Genomic DNA, 21,529 nt, shown 5'->3' with positions numbered 1-21,529 from the left:
ACATCTAATTTACCTTTCAATTTGGCTGGTGTTTCTCTCTTTACTATGGTGCTCAGTTTGGTTTCCAACTAGCACAAGGTATTTTAACTGTCAGTCATACAAACTAGTGTCAGGAAGGGCCAATAAGGTCATCAAGTCAATCTTTTCATCAGAGTAGGATAGATTGCTGATGTTACTTTTTTTCTTCTATTTCCCCCCCAGGCTAGAATTGAACATGTTTCTTGCTATTTCCTGAAGGCAAGAAAGATAAAAATCAATAATAAAAGTAGATGTAGGTTTAGGAGGACTTGTATCTTAAATGGGGAGGAGGGATTTTACTTAAGCATTTGCTGAGCACTTTTCCTTCCACAGGATGATAAATGGCCTCTACTCCATTTTTCTTTTACCAGCAAAAAACAAATAGACATTTTATCACCATGCAAAATCAGACCTAGAATTCTATCATTGGCATATATATTTCCCCAGGGAAATAAATCTGCCACAGAATCCTTCTGATCTGATGACAAATCCTTTTAGATTTATCTTTTGTTTAATAAGAGTAAGACTATTGGAGTATTGGGTTTCCATATCTGGCTAAAGAAGACAGAGAGAGAGACTGTGTATCTCTAAGTATACATATAAATGTACATGTAGAGTGTGTATGGTGTCCATGTGTGTTATGAAAAATATTAATTAGATTAACATAACACATGGTGATGGATTTTTTTCCTCCTAGAAGCATTAACACTGGAGTGATGCTTAGAAATAGTTTAACTAAACTTTGTCATTCTACAGAGAGGCTAAGTTTTATTTGCTCATATTTTCCAAGATAGATAGAAGGTGATTCAGGGCTAGACCAGACATTCTGATTTCTAGTTGTGTTTCTTCTCCTGAACTACTCTCACTTAAGATTATTTTTTTCATATTTTATAAAGAAGAATGAAAATTCTGAATTAAAAATGCTGTAGCCTGGAGCCTAGACTTGAAGGATACAGACCAGAACAGAGGAAAGTTTTTGTACCTTTAGCTAAGATACTCATAGAGAAGTCTCCTCTTCTGCAGGGAATATTTTTCAAGTCAGAGGTAGAATGGACTGACATCTGGTATTTAAATGCTGATTCTTGTGATGTCTAACATGCAGTCAGATATCAGGCATTTTAGTAAAGAAATGGAGGGAAACTAGAAGCAAGGTCACAGTTTAAAGCTATGTAATTTCTTAATATAGCATTGTTTCTTTCTGATATCTTATTGATTAAAATACTAATAAAATTCAATTTTAGTCTAAATTAATTGCAGTGATAAATAGTATACTAATAAATGAAAATAATATATTGTAATAATATAGCAAAATGCATTTTGGATTTTGATTCATCTAACCCTATTTGTTAAAATTCCTCAGGAGTCATGAGTAGTACTGCTGAGTCTCTTCTCATACTCTGATTTCTGTAATAACTTAGCAAGTAAGAAAATATTAAAGTAAAAAAAGAAACATGTAGCTCTAATGACAGAATTGTCTCCGGATTTATCAAAGTTATGATTCATCTTAGTCTTTATAATTACTTTTACATATATTTACTATGTCCCAGGAATGATCTCCCAACAAGATATTTGTATCTGATTATAATTAGGAATAAACTTTTTGAATACAGAGGATAAACCATGGACACATATTAATATCACTGCTACTCTTCCTCCCTTAAGCGCTGTACCAACAATAGCAATAATTGCAACATGAGCACTTTGCACTTACTGAGAATATGCATTGTGCCTTTCTTTGTTTTTCTTTTCCTTTTTTTTTTTTTACCTGTTAATTTATTTTATTTTATTTTATTTTTTACAAATAGTTTATTGTCAAATTAGTTTCCACATAACACCCAGTGCTCATCCCCACAAGTGCCCTCCTCCATGCCCATCCCCCCTCCCCCCCACATCCATCAGTCCTCAGTTTTTGTCAGCATTCAAGAGTCTCTCATGGTTTGCCTCTCTCCCTTTCCCCCACCATTTCCGCCCTTCTTCTCCCCCTTGTTCCTCCGTCAAGTTCCTCCTAATCCTCCTATACGTGCAAACATATGATATTTGTCCTTCTCTGCCTGACTTATTTCGCTCAGCATAACACCCTCAAGGTCCATCCATGTTGCTACACATGGCCAGATTTCATTGTTTCTCATTGCCATGTAGTATTCCATGGTATAGATAAACCACATCTTCTTGATCCATTCATCTGTTGATGGACACTTAGGCTCTTTCCATGTTTTAGCTATTGTGGAGAGTGCTGCTATGAACATTGGGGTACATGTGCTCCTATGCCTCAGCATTTCTGTATCCCTTGGGTAAATTCCTAGCAGTGCTATTGCTGGGTCATAAGGGAGTTCTATTGTTAGTTTCCTGAGGAACCTCCACACTGTTTTCCAGAGGGGCTGTACCAGTTTACATTCCCACCAACAGTGTAGGAGGGTGCCCGTTTCTCCACATCCTCGCCAGCATCTAGAGTTCTCTGATTTGCTCATTTTAGCCACTCTGACTGGCGTGAGGTGGTATCTCAGTGTGGTTTTGATTTGTATTTCCCTGATGAGGAGGGATGCTGAGCATCGTTTCATGTGTCTGTTGGCCATCTGGATGTCCTCTTTGGAGAAGTGTCTGTTCATGTCTTCTGCCCATTTCTTCACTGGGTTGTTTGTTTTTCGGGCGTGTAGTTTGGTGAGTTCCTTATAGATTCTGGATATTAACCCTTTATCTGATATGTCATTTGCAACTATCTTTTCCCATTCCGTTGGTTGCCTATTAATTTTCTGGGTTGTTTCCTTGGCTGTGCAGAAGCTTTTAATCTTGATGAGGTCCCAACAGTTTATTTTTGCTCTTGATTCCCTTGCTTTTGGGGATGTGTCAAGTAAGAAGTTGCTGCGGTGGAGGTCAAGGAGGTTGTTTCCTGCTTTCTCCTCTAGGGTGTTGATAGTTTCCTGTCTCACGTTCAGGTCCTTTATCCATTTTGAGTTGATTTTTGTGCATGGTGTGAGAAAATGATCTAGTTTCATTCTTCTGCATGTTGCTGTCCAGTTCTCCCAACACCATCTGTTAAAAAGGCTGTCTTTTTTCCATTGGATATTCTTTCCTGCTTTGTCAAAGATCAGTTGGCTGTATACTTTTGGGTCCACTTCTGAGTTCTCAATTCTGTTCCATTGGTCTATGGGTCTGTTTTTGTGCCAATACCATACTGTCTTGAGGATGACAGCTTTGTAGTAGAGGCTGAAGTCTGGGATGGTGATACCTCCCGTTTTGGTTTTATTTTTCAGTATTACTTTGGCTATTCGGGGTCTTTTGTGGTTCCATACAAATTTTTGGATAGTTTGTTCTAGTTTTGAGAAGTATGCTGGTGCAATTTTGATTGGAATTGCATTGAATGTGTAGAGTGCTTTAGGTAGTAATGACATCTTAACTATATTTATTCTTCCTATCCATGAGCATGGAATGTTTTTCCATTTCTTTGTGTCTTCTTCAATTTCCTTCATAAGTTTTCTATAGTTTTCATCATACAGATCTCTTGTATCCTTGGTTAGGTTTATTCCGAGGTATTTTATGGTTTTTTGTGCAATTGTGAATGGGATCAGTTTCTTGATTTCTCTTTCTGTTGCTTCATTATTGGTGTATAAAAATGCAACCGATTTCTGTACGTTGATTTTGTACCCTGCAACTTGGCTGAATTCTTGGATCAGTTCTAGTAGGCTTCTGGTGGAGTCTGTCGGGTTTTCTATGTAGAGTATCATGTCATCTGCGAAGAGTGAAAGTTTGACTTCCTCTTTGCCAATTCTGATGCCTTTGATTTCCTTTTGTTGTCTGATGGCTGATGCTAGGACTTCCAGCACTATGTTAAACAACAGTGGTGAGAGTGGACATCCCTGTCGTGTTCCTGATCTCAGGGGGAAAGCTCTCAGTTTTTCCCCGTTGAGGATGATGTTAGCTGAAGGCTTCTCATAGATGGCTTTGATGATGTTTAAGTAGGTTCCTTCTATCCCAACTTTCTCGAGAGTCTTTATTAAGAAGGGATGCTGTATTTTGTCAAATGCTTTTTCTGCATCTATTGACAGGATCATATGGTTTTTATCTTTTCTTTTATTGATATGATGGATCACATTGATTGATTTGCGAATGTTGAACCAGCCCTGTAACCCAGGAATGAATCCCACTTGATCTTGGTGGATGATTCTTTTGATATGCTGCTGGATTCGATTTGCAAGGATCTTGTTGAGAATTTTTGCATCCGTATTCATCAAGGATATTGGCCTATAGTTCTCTTTTTTTGCTGGATCTCTGTCTGGCTTGGGAATCAGAGTGATGCTGGCTTCATAAAATGAGTCCGGGAGTTTTCCTTCGACTTCTATTTTTTGGAATAGCTTGAGAAGAATTGGGATTAATTCTGTTTTAAATGTCTGGTAGAATTCCCCAGGGAAACCATCAGGTCCAGGGCTCTTATTTGTTGGGAGATTTTTGATCACTGATTCGATTTCTTCACTCGTTATGGGTCTGTTCAGGTTTTCTATTTCTTCCCGTGTGAATTTTGGTAGTGAGTGTGTGTTTAGGAATTTGTCCATTTCTTCTAAGTTGTCCAATTTGTTGGCATATAATTTTTCATAGTATTCCCTGATAATTGCTTGTATTTCTGAGGGGTTGGTTGTAATAAGTCCATTTTCATTCATAATTTTGTCTATTTGGGTGCTCTCTCTTTTCTTTTTGATAAGCCTGGCTAGAGGTTTGTCAATTTTGTTTACTTTTTCAAAAAACCAACTCTTGGTTTCATTGATCTGTTCAATTGTTTCTTTGGTCTCTATGTTGTTTATTTCTGCTCTAATTTTTACTATTTCTCTTCTTCTACTGGGTTTAGGGCGTTCTTGTTGCTCTGCCTCTAGCTCCTTTAGGTGAGCTGTTAGATTTTGGACTTGTGCTTTTTCTAATCTCTTGAAATAGGCCTGGAGAGCAATGTACTTTCCTCTTAGGACTGCCTTGGCCGCATCCCATAGATTTTGAATTGTTGTGTTTTCATTTTCATTTGTTTCCATATATTTTTTAATTTCCTCTCTAATTGCCTGATTGGCCCATTCATTCTTTAGAAGGGTGTTCTTTAACCTCCATGTTTTTGGCGGTTTTCCAGACTTCTTCCTGTAATTGATTTCAAGTTTCAAAGCATTGTGATCTGACAGTGTGCATGGTATGATCTCTATTCTTTTATATTTATTGAGGGCTGCTTTATGTCCCAGTATGTGATCTATCTTGGAGAATGTGCCATGCGCACTTGAGAAGAAAGTAAATTCCCTGGCCTCAGGATGTAAAGTTCTAAATATATCCGTCAGATCCATCTGGTCCAATGTGTCTTTCAAGTCCATTATTTCTTTAGTGATTTTCTGTCTGGTTGACCTATCCATTGCTGTAAGCGGAGTATTAAAGTCCCCTGCTATTAGCACATTCTTATCTATAAGCTTGTTTCTGTTTGTGATTAATTGTTTTAGATATTTAGGTGCTCCCATATTCGGTGCGTAGACATTTATGATTGTTAGTTCTTCCTGATGGATGGACCCTGTAATTATTATGTAGTGCCCTTCTTCATCTCTTGTGATTGTCTTTAATTTAAAGTCCAGTTTGTCTGATATAAGTATCGCTACTCCGGCTTTCTTTTGATTTCCTGTAGCATGATATATATTTCTCCATCCCCTTACTTTTAATCTGAAGGTATCTTCCCGTCTAAAATGAGTTTCTTGTAGACAGCATATTGATGGATTTTGTTTTTTAATCCATTCTGCTACCCTATGTCTTTTGATTGGAGCATTCAGCCCATTTACATTCAGTGTTATTATTGAAATATGTGGGTTTAGAGTCTTTGTATCTTTTGTAGGGTTCATGTTTGTGGTGGTGTCTCTGGTATCTTTGTTCCTTGCAACCTTTCCTTCAGAGCATCCCCCTCAGGATTTCTTGTAGGGCTGGCTTCGTGGTGACAAATTCTTTCAATTTCTGTTTATTTGGAAAGGTTTTTATCTCTCCTTCTATTTTGAATGACAGGCTTGCTGGATAGAGGATTCTTGGCTGCATATTTTTACTGTTCATCACATTGAAGATTTCCTGCCATTCCTTTCTAGCCTGCCAAGTTTCAGTAGATAGGTCTGTCACCACTCTGATAGGTTTCCCTTTGTATGTTAGGGCCCTTTTCTCCCTAGCTGCTTTCAAAATTCTCTCTTTGTCCTTGTATTTGGCCATTTTCACTATGATATGTCGTGCAGAAGATCGATTCAGGTTACGTCTGAGGGGAGTCCTCTGAGCCTCTTGTACTTCCACATTTACTTCCTTCCCCAGGTCGGGGAAGTTCTCTGCTATAATTTGTTCCAGGACTCCTTCAGCACCTTTCCCTCTCTCTTCCTCTTCTGGGATTCCTATGATACGGATATTGTTGCGTTTGACCGTATCGCTGAGCTCTCGAATTCTTCTTTCCTGTTCCTGGATCAGTTTGTCTCTTTTTTTGTCAGCTTCTTGTTTTTCTATAATGGTGTCTTCTAAATCACTTATTCTCCTTTCTGCCTCTTCAATCCGTGCATTGGAGGCCTCTAATTTATTATGGATCTCATTTATCGCATTTTTTAATTCTTCATGCCTATTTTTATTTTCCATTCTGTCTGTAGCCATAGTTTCTTTGATGTCCCCTATGTTTTTTTCAAGCCCAGCTATTAATTTTACCATTATTATTCTAAAATCTTGTTCAGTGATGCTGCTGATATCTGTTTTGAGCAGTTCATTAGCTGTCATTTCTTCTTGGAGTTTCTTTGGAGGAGAGGTCTTTCGTTTCGTCATTTTAGTTAGCTTTCCGGCTCTTGTTGGTTTTAAAGACCTATTATTCTCTCTGTTTCTATGAGCACTGCTATATCCAAGAAGGCTCTTTGACTTTCCAGGGCCTACCCTTTCAGAGAGTGTTTTTTGAATGGTATCCCCTGGTCTCTCTTGTTGGGACCTTGGTTATTTTATTTTCCTATTCGTAGTGATATTTGGGACTCTCCACCTTGTGCACTCTAGCTTGTTTCTTGAGGTAGCCCTGGAAAAGAAAACAGACAGACAAACACACAGGGAGCAGGAGCACACAAACGCACAGGCTAATTCAACTAACATGCAAAGCGGGAGGGAAAACGAAAAAGTTAAGAGAAAAGATGGAGGAGGGAGGGCGAATAATAGGGAATATAAAATACATAAAAGGGTCAAAAAGGGGAAAGGAAAAGGAAAAAAGAAGAAAACCGATGGACAAAGAACGGTTTAAAGGATATAACCAGATTTCCCAGCTACAGTTAAATAGCCGTGTGTATGCAGTGCTGGTTGAGGAGCATAGAGAAACAGAGAGAAAGCAGGGCGGGATGAGACACAATTGGAAATAGAATGAACAGGCAGAAGGGATAAGAAGCTTTTTTCAAAGAGGTAAAGGGTAGAATATGGTTGGATAGGTGAGAGAAGGGTGCTGGAATTATCCAGAGAAACTATATAGTCTAATTACTCCTGAGAGAAATAGCTGAAAATGTCAGTAGGTGTAGAATTTACATTTACACAATGGACTCGTGAACGTTTAAGCAAGCTGGCGACCAGAGTTAATCAGGTCAGTGTTCTGGGGAAAAAAGAGAGAAAAGAGAAAAAGACGAAAAAAAGAAAGAGTAAAAAAGAAAAAAAAAAAGAAAAGAAGAAAAAAAAAAGAAAGAAAAAAAAGGGAAAAAAAAAAGGGAAGAAAAAAAAAAAAAGGGAGGAGAGCACCTCTCAGGCAGGGATGGGCGTGGCGTGATCCAATGCCTCAGGCGGGAGCTCTGCCTCGGCGGTTGTGGGGAGGAGAGTGACGGTGCTCCAGTCCCTTCTCGAAGCAAGCGCTGCTCCTCACTCTTTTGGGGGTGTAAACTCCCCGTACCAGGGGCGCAGCCGAAGTTGGTTGCACTCTTCAACCCAGGGCAGTTCCAATCTCCAAATCCCCGTCCGCGCGCCCCGCTGAAGTTGCCTTAGACACAGCTTCCCAGGCAACCCCCTCGGGCAATTCCAGGCCCCCTGCCGAGCTCTGGGGGCGGAGTCAGAATCGCTGCTTCCTTCTCTGGGTCGGGCTGGCGCGCATGGGCGGGGGCTTGCCCGCAGGGTGTTCTGAGCCCGAGCCCGCTGGAGTGAGGAAAACCGGGTCCCTCTATGGCTCGTCACCCGAAACACGAACTCACAGGCTAATTTCCCAGTTTTTAGTTCCTTGCCTTCCCTCTCGAGTCCCAGCCAGCCAGGGGCGCGGACGCCCGGTGTCTGCGCGGCTCTTCCAGGGGCCCCAGCCGCCCGGGAGCTACAATGGCGGCAGGCGCGCCACCACTCTGAAGTCTAGCCTCCAGGAGCAGCACAAAGAAGCAGTTTGTGTGCTCAGCCCGCCCCCCCCCAGGACCACTTGGCGCTAGGGGACCTGGTGTGCAGGTATTTGGCAAGTACGGTCTTTCTATGCACCGAGCGGAGGTTTTTCTGTTTCGGACTCTCTCCTTTTCTCCTCTCACTCCCCGCAGAGGGTAGAGGGGGATCACCTCCCACCCTGGAGTCTCCGATCCCGGCCCGATTTTATCTTCCCCGGTTCACACTCACGTTAGAAGGCTCTCTCAGTGGATTCTGCGTCTTTTTTCTCCCAATCTCTCAGGTTTTGTAAGGTTTCCAATGGCTTCAGATCTTTTCTGTGTGATGTATGGGCGCGAGTGCAAGTATGGTGCTCCTTACTTCTCCGTCATCTTGCCCTCTCCTGCCTTTCTTTGTTTTTCAAATGAAGATACCAAATTTAGAGAAGTAACTTAGCTGAGAATGCATACTATGTAAAGAATAGACCAAGCTCTAAACCCAGATAAGTATGACGTGAGAATCAACATGATCAAACCTCACACTCCAGTGTGTGTGTGTGTGTGTGTGTGTGTGTGTGTGTGTGTGCGTGTGCGTGTGTGTGTGTATACACATGTGTACCTGTGTGTATGTGTGGACATTGCATGTCAGTTAAGAGAAGGCTGATAATGTGAAGGAGAGGATGATAACATAATCAGATAATAATAGTAACATATCTCTGATCAGAGATATTTTTTGTTTTTGTTTTTTTACTTTTATTTTTGTTATTGAGTAAAAAGAGTTACAAGACTATATATATTTAGCTGATCAGTTGAGCAGACTGATTTATATTAATAATACTATATTGTTACTGCCATTTAAAATAATATTTTTCTACTTGCTAAGTGGCTTGATTCTTTTTTTGCTTAAAATTGTGTTTGGTTGAGTAAAAAATAGAGAGGGAAATAGATGTCTAAAATAACTTAATATAAATTGTTAAGTACATAACTACCATATGTAAAGCATTATGTCTACATTTCTATAATTTTTGGTCTTCAGGGACTGAATTTTCACCATCGTTGGCAAAGCTATTTGACAAAATAAGAAAGAAAATACTAAAGTAACCTCATTCTGAAAAAGTAAAATGGAAATAGAACAGATGTCATTTTGTAAATGGAGAATAAAAAGGTCTGTGTTTGTCATTATATGAAAAGTTTAAAATAATTTCACCTCATGAAGAGTTAGGTTTCAAGTGATTATAGAATTACTGGTGGGTGGGAGTCGCACAATTAAATTTATTGAAGTTCTGTTGGTGTCATTTATAGATTCAGTGAATTATATATTATTTATTCACTAAGATAATGTATTATGCAATTAGAGATATTTTCTATTTTATATAATTTAAATTCTGTATTAAACTGCATTTACGTAAAAATTCTAAAAATTTAATATGCATCTATCACAACTGAGGATGGCAGGTGTCTGGGGCATAATATAGGAGGCTTGATTTATTTCCAGCTTCTTGCTTGATAAAAAAGTTTCAGAATTAATTATCAATCCAGCCTAAAGAGGACTCATTAAAATTGTATGTTTTCAGATAAATTTATTCTTTAAAAAATGCTGCTTTCACTCATACCCCACCCACACCCACACCAGAGAGTCCATTTCTTGCTACAGCATTGATGAGACTTTAATAAATAATGAAAGAAATATTTGAGTTTCTTAATTCTTAGCTGTGAAATTTTAAAAATTGTCAAAATATGAGAATAAACCTGTAGCACAGTTGGATTTGAGGAAGGGGATTATTTGTTAGTAGCCATTCCTCCCTCCTAACCATGTGCAAATTTCCTATTTCTCTTTGATACAGTATGGTGAGGCTGTTAACTATGGGCCCTGTTCTGCCCTTAGCAAGGTTTGAGCCCTTGATTCAACCAAGATCAGTTAGAAATTGAGCATGCCACAAAATGATATAAACACACTCAATTACATTTCATTCTAGAAGAGGCTGTCAGACTTCATGCCTCCTACTGTAAGACTAATGCCATTGCCATCCAGAGTTTCCTGTCCAATTGAAATTGGATATTTAAGGATCCAGGATCTCCCTCCTTAAATATCCAATTTTACATTCTTAAAACCCATTTTGCATTCTTCCAAAATCCTTTTTAAATACTTCTTTTGTTTTAGATAAGTTATAGCCAGTTTCTGTGATTTGCAACTAATAAAACACCAATATTACAAGATTCTAGCACATGTCTGTATTGTTTTAACTTAAAAGTACTAAACTTTAGAAGGCGATGTTTTATCCATGGTTTACCAATATATGACACTGAGTTGTCAAGATCTGCTTTCCAAATTTACATATTTGTCTGAGAAACCCAACATATTCAGCCTAATTTTGGTATATAGCATTGTGCTGCATGATTCATCATGAAAAATGTTTTAATTTTTCCAGCACTTACCTGGACAAAAATAGAATATATAAGGATGAATTTAATGTTGTCTGGCAAATCATTACCAAGATCTAGAAATTCAGTGAAGGTTTTGATGCAATAAACTCCTTAAAACAGGTAAATTGAAAAAAATGGCAAATTGGTCACAAATTATGCTCTCAGGAGAACGTAACATTTGTTGCTAATGTTGACATTTTAAAATAGTTTTATGATCTGTATTATTCAAATGCTATTTAATAAATATCAAATAGCTGTTAAAGATTATGCATAGTAGTGACATAATTTTATCTTTTAAATAGACACAACAACAAATGTGCATTTACAAATTGAGAGTACTTGTTGGAAAAATAAGTGTACAAACTTACATGAGCATTTGTCTTTAAACTTTACATAGCCAAAGACACAAGTTGAAATATCTAGAATTCCTGAGTTTTTCTCTTTTATGTGTTGATCTTAATATTTTAGTTTATTTTGTTATTTCTAATTCATGCTCTTCCACTAATTTCAAGCAAAATAATAGTTCTTAAACAAAGATTCTTACAGACAGTGTCTCCAGAAAGATAAAGAAAATATTAAACTAAATCTCCATAACTGTGATGTTTATGTGCCCTTCCTAAATTGTAAGTGCTGGCTTATAGAGATCAACATGCATAGTCCAGCATCTTGCCTGGGTGAAGGTATCTATAATTAGCTGTTCAGTTACATGTATATAAATCAAGTCCTATTTTGAAGTCAATTTTTGTTTTGGTACCTAAGAAGTATAACACTGCATGCAAAATAAATCAAAACAACAGAATGTGCATGTCAAATATGTTTTTTAGATGGTAATGATATTTTTTGTTCATTTTTTGACTGTGGATCATACAACTGAATGATTCCTCCTCTTATTGGTGACATCTGAAAATGGTACCTGTTTAATCCATCATAGCATTATGAAAGTTGATTTTAGAGAAAAATTGCTACATGGATCATATTGTTACTGGGGTTTTTTTTTGTCTGACACTTTATGTACAATCCTGAGCTGTCGCTTTATAATTCTAAAAAAAATATAAGAGCTATTACCAGAAGAGGTGGTTTGCCACCAGGTAGAACACATAAGTGCTTTTTGGTTGTTTGTTTTGCTTTTAACTAAGCAGAACTGAAATGACTCCTTATCTGACAATTTTGTGTGACGATGGATGGTTAGAGATTGTAATTTACCATATAGTAGAAAGAGTAACGGATGGCAATCCAACACACAGCAGAATCAAATGCCTTTTATTTCCACCAAAATAACTCTTTTATTTTTCTAATTAACAGGAATTTTACCTATATAATTGAATCAAAATTATGCTACAGTTGAGATAATTCCATAGTCAAGGGCAGATACACAATATGCCATTTATCAAACTTGCCAGACTCATAAGCAGGGTGTTGGGAAGAAAGAAAACAATTATGACATCCACAATTTTGCATCCTGCACCGCAATAATTTCTACCTCTCTCTAATGATTGTAGGTTCCCGAAAGCAGAGATTTGTGTAAAATACATTTTGATACTCTCTTCATCAAGTGGCCACTCTAGAGCACAAGCTTAGATATTTTCATTGACAGAATAAGTAAATGATAATCATAACTTTAATAATGATAATAATAAAATGATTAATAATGATTTGGAAAACTTTAAACTTTAGTTCATTTAATCGAAAAAATCTTATGAGGTGGGCATTATTATTATTCTTCCTATGCAAGCTGACAAACATTTGCTAAAGTAACACACCTAGTAAGTGGTAGAAAGGGGATTTAAATACAGGCATTCTGAACCCATAGACTAAATCTTTAACCATTCCTTATTTACATTTTTCTTCTTCAATAGAAATTAGGTTGTGGCTGTATTTGATGACTGTTTTAGTTTTCTATTGTTGCTGTATCACACTATCACAAATGTAGTGGCTTAAAGTGACCCAAAGCCATTATCTTACAGTTCTGGATGTCAGAAGTTCTCAAATCAAGGTGTTAACCAGGCTGCATTCCTTCTGAAGCCTCTAGGGGAAGAATCCATTTCCTTGCTTTCAGAAGTTGCTCAAGTTCCTTTGGTTTGTGACACCCCTCCCCCGCTCTCCCAGGAACAACTGAATCATTCCAATCTCTGTTTTTTATTTTTGAGATAACATTGGTAAGTCTAAGGTTTATAATATGTTGGTTTGATACATTTACATGTTAAAATATGATTAACAATATAGCATTAACAGCAATCCCCATCCTTGGTATATATCTAGAAGAATTGAAATCAAGATCTCAGTAACTACACACCTGTGTTCAGTGCAGGTTTACTCACAATATTTCATATATATATATTTACAATATATGTTACATATGTATGTGTATTATATGGTCACATACACACAAATACACACACATACCAGCTATGGAATATTATTCAACAATGAGAAATAAGGAAATCTTGCCATTTGCAATAACATGGATGGGCCGTGGGGGCATTATGCTAAGTGAGATGAGTCCAACATAGAAAGATAAATATTGTATGATATCATTTAATACGGAATCTATAAGACCTGAACTCTTAAGAAAGCACAGATCTCCTTTTCTAGCACTGACTTTTCTACCTCTTTTTTATAAGGACCTTATGATTAATTTGGCCATACCTGGATAATCAAGCACAATCTCTCCATCTCAAGATTTTAAATTAATCTGTTCTACAAACTTCTTTTTGCAATATAACAGTCACAGATTCTGGAAAATAGAGCATAGGAAGCCTATTGTCCTTTGGTGAGATCATTTTTCAGCCTAACACAATGATCAATAAGTGTGTAAAAATTCTAGTAATACCAGTCGTGGTCTTACTATGGTCTTACTATATCAATGAAAGCAGAGTAACGATTGTGCTTATGTTATCAGAATTAGACATTCAGGATTTTATAAAAACATTTGAATTCTGTAGCATTCAACTCTTGTTCTCTCCCTACTACTTACAAATCAAGTGATTTGAACTTAATCAAAAGAGTGATCAGCACTTTCACAGCAGTTTAAAAACATGATTGGGACAAAACCAGTTGCAAATAACTGAACGGATATGCTTAACAAACCTTTAGTCTAATGTCTTATCCTTCTATTGTTTGGAGCTTATGTCACTTGTTCAGGTCACTAATATGACTACTCAGAAGACAAAAACCTAGAAAATAGGTGAAAAAAACCTGAATGTCAAATTTTAATGCTATATAAGGACTTTTCTTAAGAGCCCAAAGGAAACCTAAGGCTATAATGTTAATAGTTAACATTGATTCACACACACACACACAGACACACACACACACACACGCCACGTATGTTTTAATTTATGCACTGTTTTCATACACATTGTTTCATTCCAACGTCACAATAAGCCTGTGGACTCAGTTAGGCAACTAGTATGGTCATGACCATAAAATTGTTCACTAATATAAACTCTTATAAATACGTGGTAGATCTTAGACTATAAACTTGTTTAATGATTTCTAGTCAATTCTTAATCACAGTTACTGTATAACATTCTAAAAAGTAACCTATTTAGTTCTTAAATTCTTTAGATTTACCTTGGTGTTTTGCAAACAGTAATAAAGCTTGAATGGCTTTTACATAAATAATTTATTTATAAAATGAAATATGTTTTATTTTAAAAAGCCATCACTGCTTAAGCAAGCAAAATTTAATATAGAGGAAAAGCACGCAGTTATCAATAGCATCACACATCATATGCTATTGTACATATAGCATAATGCATATGCATGTATACACATGTATATACACACACACTCAAATTTTATGTATCTACTTAAAATAATGAGCTTCAGTGTCGGAGACTGGCTCCGCTCGGGGTCCAGGGGTCCCTGAAGGATGAACGGTATCTGTGAGGGAGGGATGAGAGAGGCCCAAGAGTCTTTCTGGTCACAGGCAGTCCTCTCCGCTCTGACTGGGCCTCAACTTTATTTAAGTGTTTGGGGGACAGCACAGAAGTGGCATTTGCCTTAGACAGTGATTTCTGATAACAAGCTTCTTTGATATGTAAGAATTTCCCAGAACATAGATTTGTAGAAGACTCCTGCATAACCTTATCTATAGTGATTGAGGTAAGGGATTTAGATGCTTATCCTATGGGGAAGGAAGGCATCTTTAGCATACCAGACAAAAGTTTTTATCATAAAGGGGTGAAGTTACTTCTCTGTGAGCAGGGGTCAAACAGGTCTTTCAGGAAACACCTCTGCTCCAATAATCACAAAAGAAGAAGTTACTCAATAGGTTCCTTCACAGGGAGCAATCAGCATACTCAAAGCCAGAATAAGTCACTCCAAATACTTGATAACAAATGCCTTGGTGGGGAGGGGGCCAGTACTCCAAGCAGAAACAATTCGGTGGGGGTGGATATCTGAACTTAACTCTAAATTAGGTTCTTTGTCTCAGGGCTAGACTCAAGCCCCCTTTATTATGTAAGTCTTGGATCTGCAAGGCCCTTAGGAAGAGCCTTTTAACAATCATCCACAATATTTTCATCTGAAATCTCTTTGGAAAAAGCAGGAATATTCCTTTCCTTATGAGCAATCTGTGTGGGGAATACTGGTCTGGTCAATACCAGCAGCCTCATTTCCATCATGAGCCAGTAGTAGCAGGAGGAGATACCAGTTTTCGTTTCTCATGGCAGGAGCTGTGCAAATGCTACCATTTCCTCGCTGTAACTGTCATCCAGTGCAGCTCCCAGCAATTCAGAGGCACAAACATATTTTTGAATGAAGTATTGACTTCTGATAGATTAAAAAGAAACCAGAATGCTCTCTCTCCTCTCCTATTTTCTTCCTACCTTGGATTTCCTAGGTTTCTTCTTTGACATAGACTACCCTATTCTCCCAGTAGTTCAACATTTTCCCCAAATTAACCCATGCTTTTGCCTTAATTATTTTATAAAAGTTTTATTGCTCAGACAATAAATGATCATGTGTCAAGTGGTACAGCAAGCCTTGAAGCCTGGAGTTAGGGAGATCAATGAAGTGGTCCCTGCCCTTCAAGAATTTATTAGTCACTAGGTATGATCATACAGGTACACATAGCTGATTACAATAAGAGACAAATTGTAAGTATAATATTGGTAGAAATGTATAACTGTGTTCTCTCTTAAACATCACAACATTTATTCTCTTGATGCTTTACTCTGTGCTACTTATGGGAAAAGATTTTTGATGAAAGATTTTAGTAAAAGGGTTAACATTCTTTTAACCAAACTTATTCATATTGACTTACCCTTAACAGAAGATTTAGTAAAAGAAGATGTATAAAGATGGCTTTATTTAATCTGAAGAAATAAATCTTACAAAATGAAGTTTCAGTTTTTGTAGTAGATTTATAGCAGTCCTGTCTTTTGGGGAGGAATTATTTCAGTACTTTTCACATGATAATGTTGCATGTTCATAGAATCACTGAGCTCTGTTTACAATTTTTTTTAAAACAATGGTTCTACAGAAAAGCCCCTGACTCAATAAGGTTAGAGCAGTGGTGCTAAAACATCACTGTGCATAGGAAGCACCTGGAATGCTATCAATAAATACAGAGATATTTGTCAGTTAACTTTTTTCAAAGAAGCTCAGGAATATGCCAGTGATGTTTGCACATGCTTCAAAGAGCTCATTTTAAGGAAAACTGTATTGAATAGCAACAGAAAACAAATACATAAAATTTTCAATTGCCCTAGCATTAGATAGATGTAAATCTCCGAACAATCGCTAAAACATTGGGCAGATTTGCCCATCTGCTTAGTCATTCAAACACCTTTTATTTCAAAGCCAAGAATGAGATCCTCAGGAACTGCCATACATTATTTGGCCCAATTTTAAATTCTAAATCCCCTTATCAATACAAAATGACCCAGAGACCCTGATGATGGATTTCTAATTTCCAGGATATATACCGTTCTACATATAAGGTCTAGTCAATACCAAAACAAGTGCATTTTCCATTAGTATGTTCACCTCAGTCCAGTGAAATTCCTGTCTTCTGGTTGATTATTAATGGACTGGCAATCTTTTTTCTTTTTTTAATTGGCAGTGCCACTTGGATTAGATTCTCCAGACCACCATCAGGTTTTCCAGTGAATGATATGCCACAATCTTCAGGTTACATATTGTTTTGCCTAGTTTCATTCATTCGTTCATTCTTTCTTTGTTAGTGTTGTTCATTCTTTGTATGCATTTCACATGACCAGCTTTCTATAGATAGGAAAGTATATTAACCTCGGAGGGGAAATAAATCATTTGCAAATAGGATAAAAATTTCTTCACATTTGTTTCCAAAAGGCAAATCAATAAAATAAGTACTCTGTTAGGAGAAACAGGTGATTCAGAGAGATGGTGGAATAGCCAACTATTTTCTAATACTATTTCCATTTTACTTTTGATTTCATATGCATTTTAGGGAAACTAAATTCCCCTATTTTGTATTAACTGTCACTTACACAGGAAACTTTCATTGTTAGTAGAACATTTGATGGTAAAATTTTGCTCCTAATATTTTACTAATGGGGCTAATATCTTATGTTTGATTTTAAGAAGTAGATAAATAACAGATAATGCTAAGTGATTTTTCAATATATAATCTAAAATAGAATTTAAAAATGATATAGAAAAGAAGAAACAAATTAGCAAACAAACACAAAATTTGAGAAGAAATTGTACCATTTTAAAAACTTCTTTAGTGCAGGGAAATAATCCAATTGAGTTATCCTATGACTATTATAAGTAGAAACAGAAGACTTGGTTCCTAATAAAGACCAAATTATGAAACCCTGATGTGGTTCAGTTTCTTTTCTGTAAATAGACGTCATAAGGTTGTTCTGCCCAAGTTATGAAGTTGTGGTGAGGATCACATCAAGTAGGCCACTGTTTCATGAACTTGATAAGGGTAAGTGTCACTTTCAGGGACTGTGAAAGCTTTTACTTCCCAGGTGCCTCCTCTGGTGATTCTCACTTCGCGGGGCAGTGGTGTGACTCCCATATTTTAATAGTAACATGAGGTCCAGGTGAGTTTTCTCACTGGGGCAGTTTGGAAAGTAACAAGATTATTTGAAATTTTTTATTGGAAAGAAATAAGCACCAAAGGGTTAAGGGCAGAATTAAGATTTAGCCGGTTTTCATTTAGCCTGGCCTTAGCAGTTACAATATTGAAATAGTTCTGATAGGTTTGCAAATAATCACTTCTGGCAGCAGCCAGTCCCTCATCTGGCCATTGAGGTCCTTTTGTTCCACGTTCCCAACAAAACTACAACTGAGGAGTTAGTGGGTGTCATGGCAGGTAGCCTGCACCATTCTGCTTTAGGATTCTGCAGCTTTAGCTGCATTTTTTCTGGGTTACCCAATTCCTATGCCATATTGGTTGCTAAGCTTTATTATTATTTTTTAATACTATCAGCCCTGGTTCAAGGCATGTGTTTAGTGAGTCCATGGAGAGATTGTCTAATATCTTTGAAGTAAATTGTGTATGGTTGCTGGAGAGTCTAAATCAAGCTGAGAAACAAATGAGCAGCACAAAGACAGTGCTTACATTATTTAAGAGGTTTTTGTTTGCTAAGAGCTAGGCATTTTTCTCCAATTTCAGAATATATTTCAAAGGAGAATTAGTAATTATTATCATCCTGAGTAAATTCTGTCAGAAATAACAAATAGGAAAGAATTGAAGAATCAGTAGGCAAGAGAATGTAGACCCTTCAAGATAGATGACTTGGATGCTGGCAGCTGGCAGGTAAATAGCAGACCATGAGATCAGCAAACAGGGATGGGGCACAGGAGAGAGAGATTGATTGATTGATTGATTGATTGATTCAGATAAACTTCTTCATAGAAATATAGAAATACACACAGCACCAAACAAAGAAACACGAAGATTTAAATGTATAACATATGACAGATAGGTTGCAAAGATAAAATGTATTTTTGAGAATTTGTAGCAAATCAACAGGGCCTTCAAAGAATGAATAAATTAAAAGCTTTTGAAACTGTGCTACAGTATTACTTCACAAATGCCCAACATGCACAATCTCTTGCCCTAGGATTCCAAAAGTTTAGAAATTTTAGAATACACATCTAAACATATGTATACATAGGGAAAAATAGGGGGTACAATAAACAAGCAGTAGAGAAGTTATCATGGAAGACTTTCACTGGAAATGCTGATTGATCTTGAATCACAGAAAAATGAGAGAAGACATGGGGTTGGAAGAGGTGTGGGTCAGAGAAAGTATTGATGAAAAAAACCTATGGTCTTGACACCATATGATAGGAAGCTTAGGACAGGGAGACAGGGTCAGACACCTGAGAATACCGCATATAGGTTGGTAAACCGGGAGCCCACACAGAGGGTACGTAGAAAATAATAGATATAGGAGCTTTGGTCTGCAAAAGGCTTAAATGGCTTTTATAGGCTTCCTCCACCATAATCTGTGGATACACTGGTTAAGATGCCAAGAACAAATGGAACTGGAACATTAATGATTTCCTACTTACACTCAAGTCAAGAGAACTTAATTGTTAGAGCTCACCTCATAATTGAATGTGTCAACAATTAGTTGGGAAGTTTAACTTAACTGTTTGATAAATCTTCCCTTAGGTTTACATGTAACAGGATTAAGTGGTTTCCAAATTATTCCCCTTTTCTTAAATTTGTAAATTAAGCAAAATAGGTAATATATGAATCAAAAATGCTTCAATTCAGGGACCAAACGACCAGCTAACTAGTGGACTAGTGCCCAGGTGGGTCCACTTCAACTAATTTTACCTATTTTCCTATAAATAAACCTAAACATAAATGATTATCAACATATAAAGATGTTAACAGTAAAATTCTGTTTTGTGATCTCCCTGACTTTGAATTGTGCCATTCATGTACAAGTATCTTCTATTTGTGTGTGTGTGTGTGTGTGTGTGTGTGTGACTCAGTAGCTGAACACATTTAATCACTTAGCTCTCCATTTCAAGTTATATTGGAACTACTGACGAAATCTGTGTTTACTTAGAAAGCTGTCTGGGGAAAGTAGCATGCATTATTACATTTAAATTCAACCACAACAATATAAAGAGAATTTCTTGCAGTTCAGTTCACGTGATGTCCACTACTCTAATTTTTTGTTTGTTTCATAGTTCATCAAATAATTTGGAGGTGTCATATATTCTCATTGAAACCATTATCTTTCTTCACATTTACTCACTTACAGAAAATTGCTTCAAATACTATTTTTTTGTAAATATTGACATAACTCTGAAAATCTCTTTTCTTTCCAGAATAAAACATCTCCAAATATACCCATGGCTGGCAATGCCACTTTACTATCTGTTTGCTTGACTATACTCCAATGCATTTCCTCAAGTATTTTATCATTTTTCTCTTCTGTGTTATTAATAAATGTTTTCATTAGAGATTTTGTCTTTCTACTAACATTCTAAAGTTTCACATGTTAAAGTTTCATTTTCCAATCTAATTACAAGAAGATAATTCTCCATGGATCTCTCACATTGCTTCATGTCTTGCAAGCCGGAGCATTGATTGACTTTGTTCTGGACTATCTTTTCAAGGATGTTTGTATAGAAAATAGCTTTTTGGAAGAAAGGGATAATGTCTCCCTCTGGAGCAAAGAGAAAGTTTCTTTACTGTGCAGTGTAATAACAGTACTGTCTCTTTCATGGCAAAGGTCAAACATGTTTATGGACCATTATAAATCGGTTCCCTAAACTCTGACTTCTTTTCATATATTTAAACCTGCTCCATGTGCAGACATCTCACCTGGCACCTCACCTGGCCATCTATGAGAATTGTGGCTCAGGGCACTCAGGCACATGATACTCTGCTAATACCGCTCCTGCTGTGAGTAAATATACTTTTGTCTCTGATCCAGGAGTCTGTTTTCTGCCAGCATCTATGAAACTGTGACAGGTTAGGTTATTAGTTTGAAAATAGGGGCACCTCGGTGGCCCAGTCGGTTGAGCGTCCGACTTCAGCTCAGGTTATGATCTCATGGTTCATGGGTTCGAGCCCAGGCGTCGGGCTCTGTGCTGACATCTAGCTCAGAGCCTGGAGCCTGTCTTTAGACTCTGTGTGTGTCTCTGTCTCTCTCTGACCCTCCCCTGCTCATGCTGTCTCTATCTCTCTCTCAAAAATAAATAAAACATTAAACAGTTTTTAAAAAAGAAAAGAAAGCAAGTTTTCAAACACTTCACAGTTCTTGACATAAACATACCTTCAAACTATCATCTCATATCATTCTCTTTTTTACCACTCCGGTCATCAAAGAATAACCCAAGTGTACTGCCTCCATTTCCTCATGAACCACTCACTCTTTAACACAATGAAATCTAAATTCTTCTCTCATACAATTACTAAAATTTCATTCTTTAATCACCCAGAATTATCTTTTATTATTGGATCTCTTTTATTGTTACTGAATACCACCTACTTTCCTTTTATTTTTCTAAGCCATTTGTTCTCTTAATTCCCTGCTGAAACTCTTCAACTGTGATTCCCTTTAGACTTCTATCAGTTCCTTCTCAGTCACTATCAGAGACTCTTCTTCACTAACATATCATAGGAGGTTGTACTTTATGTGTTATAGAACAAGACCATAAAGCTGTTTTGATCAAAGCAGCTTCATTAGTAGCTTAAATAACTTCATCTAAAAACTATGTCTCTAAGTTTGCCTTTCCTGAAGATTCATTTTACATCTCTGATCACTTCTGTTTTTGTTTTTTTGTTTTCTTGAGAG

Source organism: Hyaena hyaena, unplaced genomic scaffold, assembly GCF_003009895.1.
Source record: "Hyaena hyaena isolate Hyena2069 unplaced genomic scaffold, ASM300989v1 scaffold_644, whole genome shotgun sequence".
In the NCBI taxonomy this organism is placed as follows: domain Eukaryota; kingdom Metazoa; phylum Chordata; class Mammalia; order Carnivora; family Hyaenidae; genus Hyaena; species Hyaena hyaena.
Note: the sequence above shows the minus strand (reverse complement) of the source record.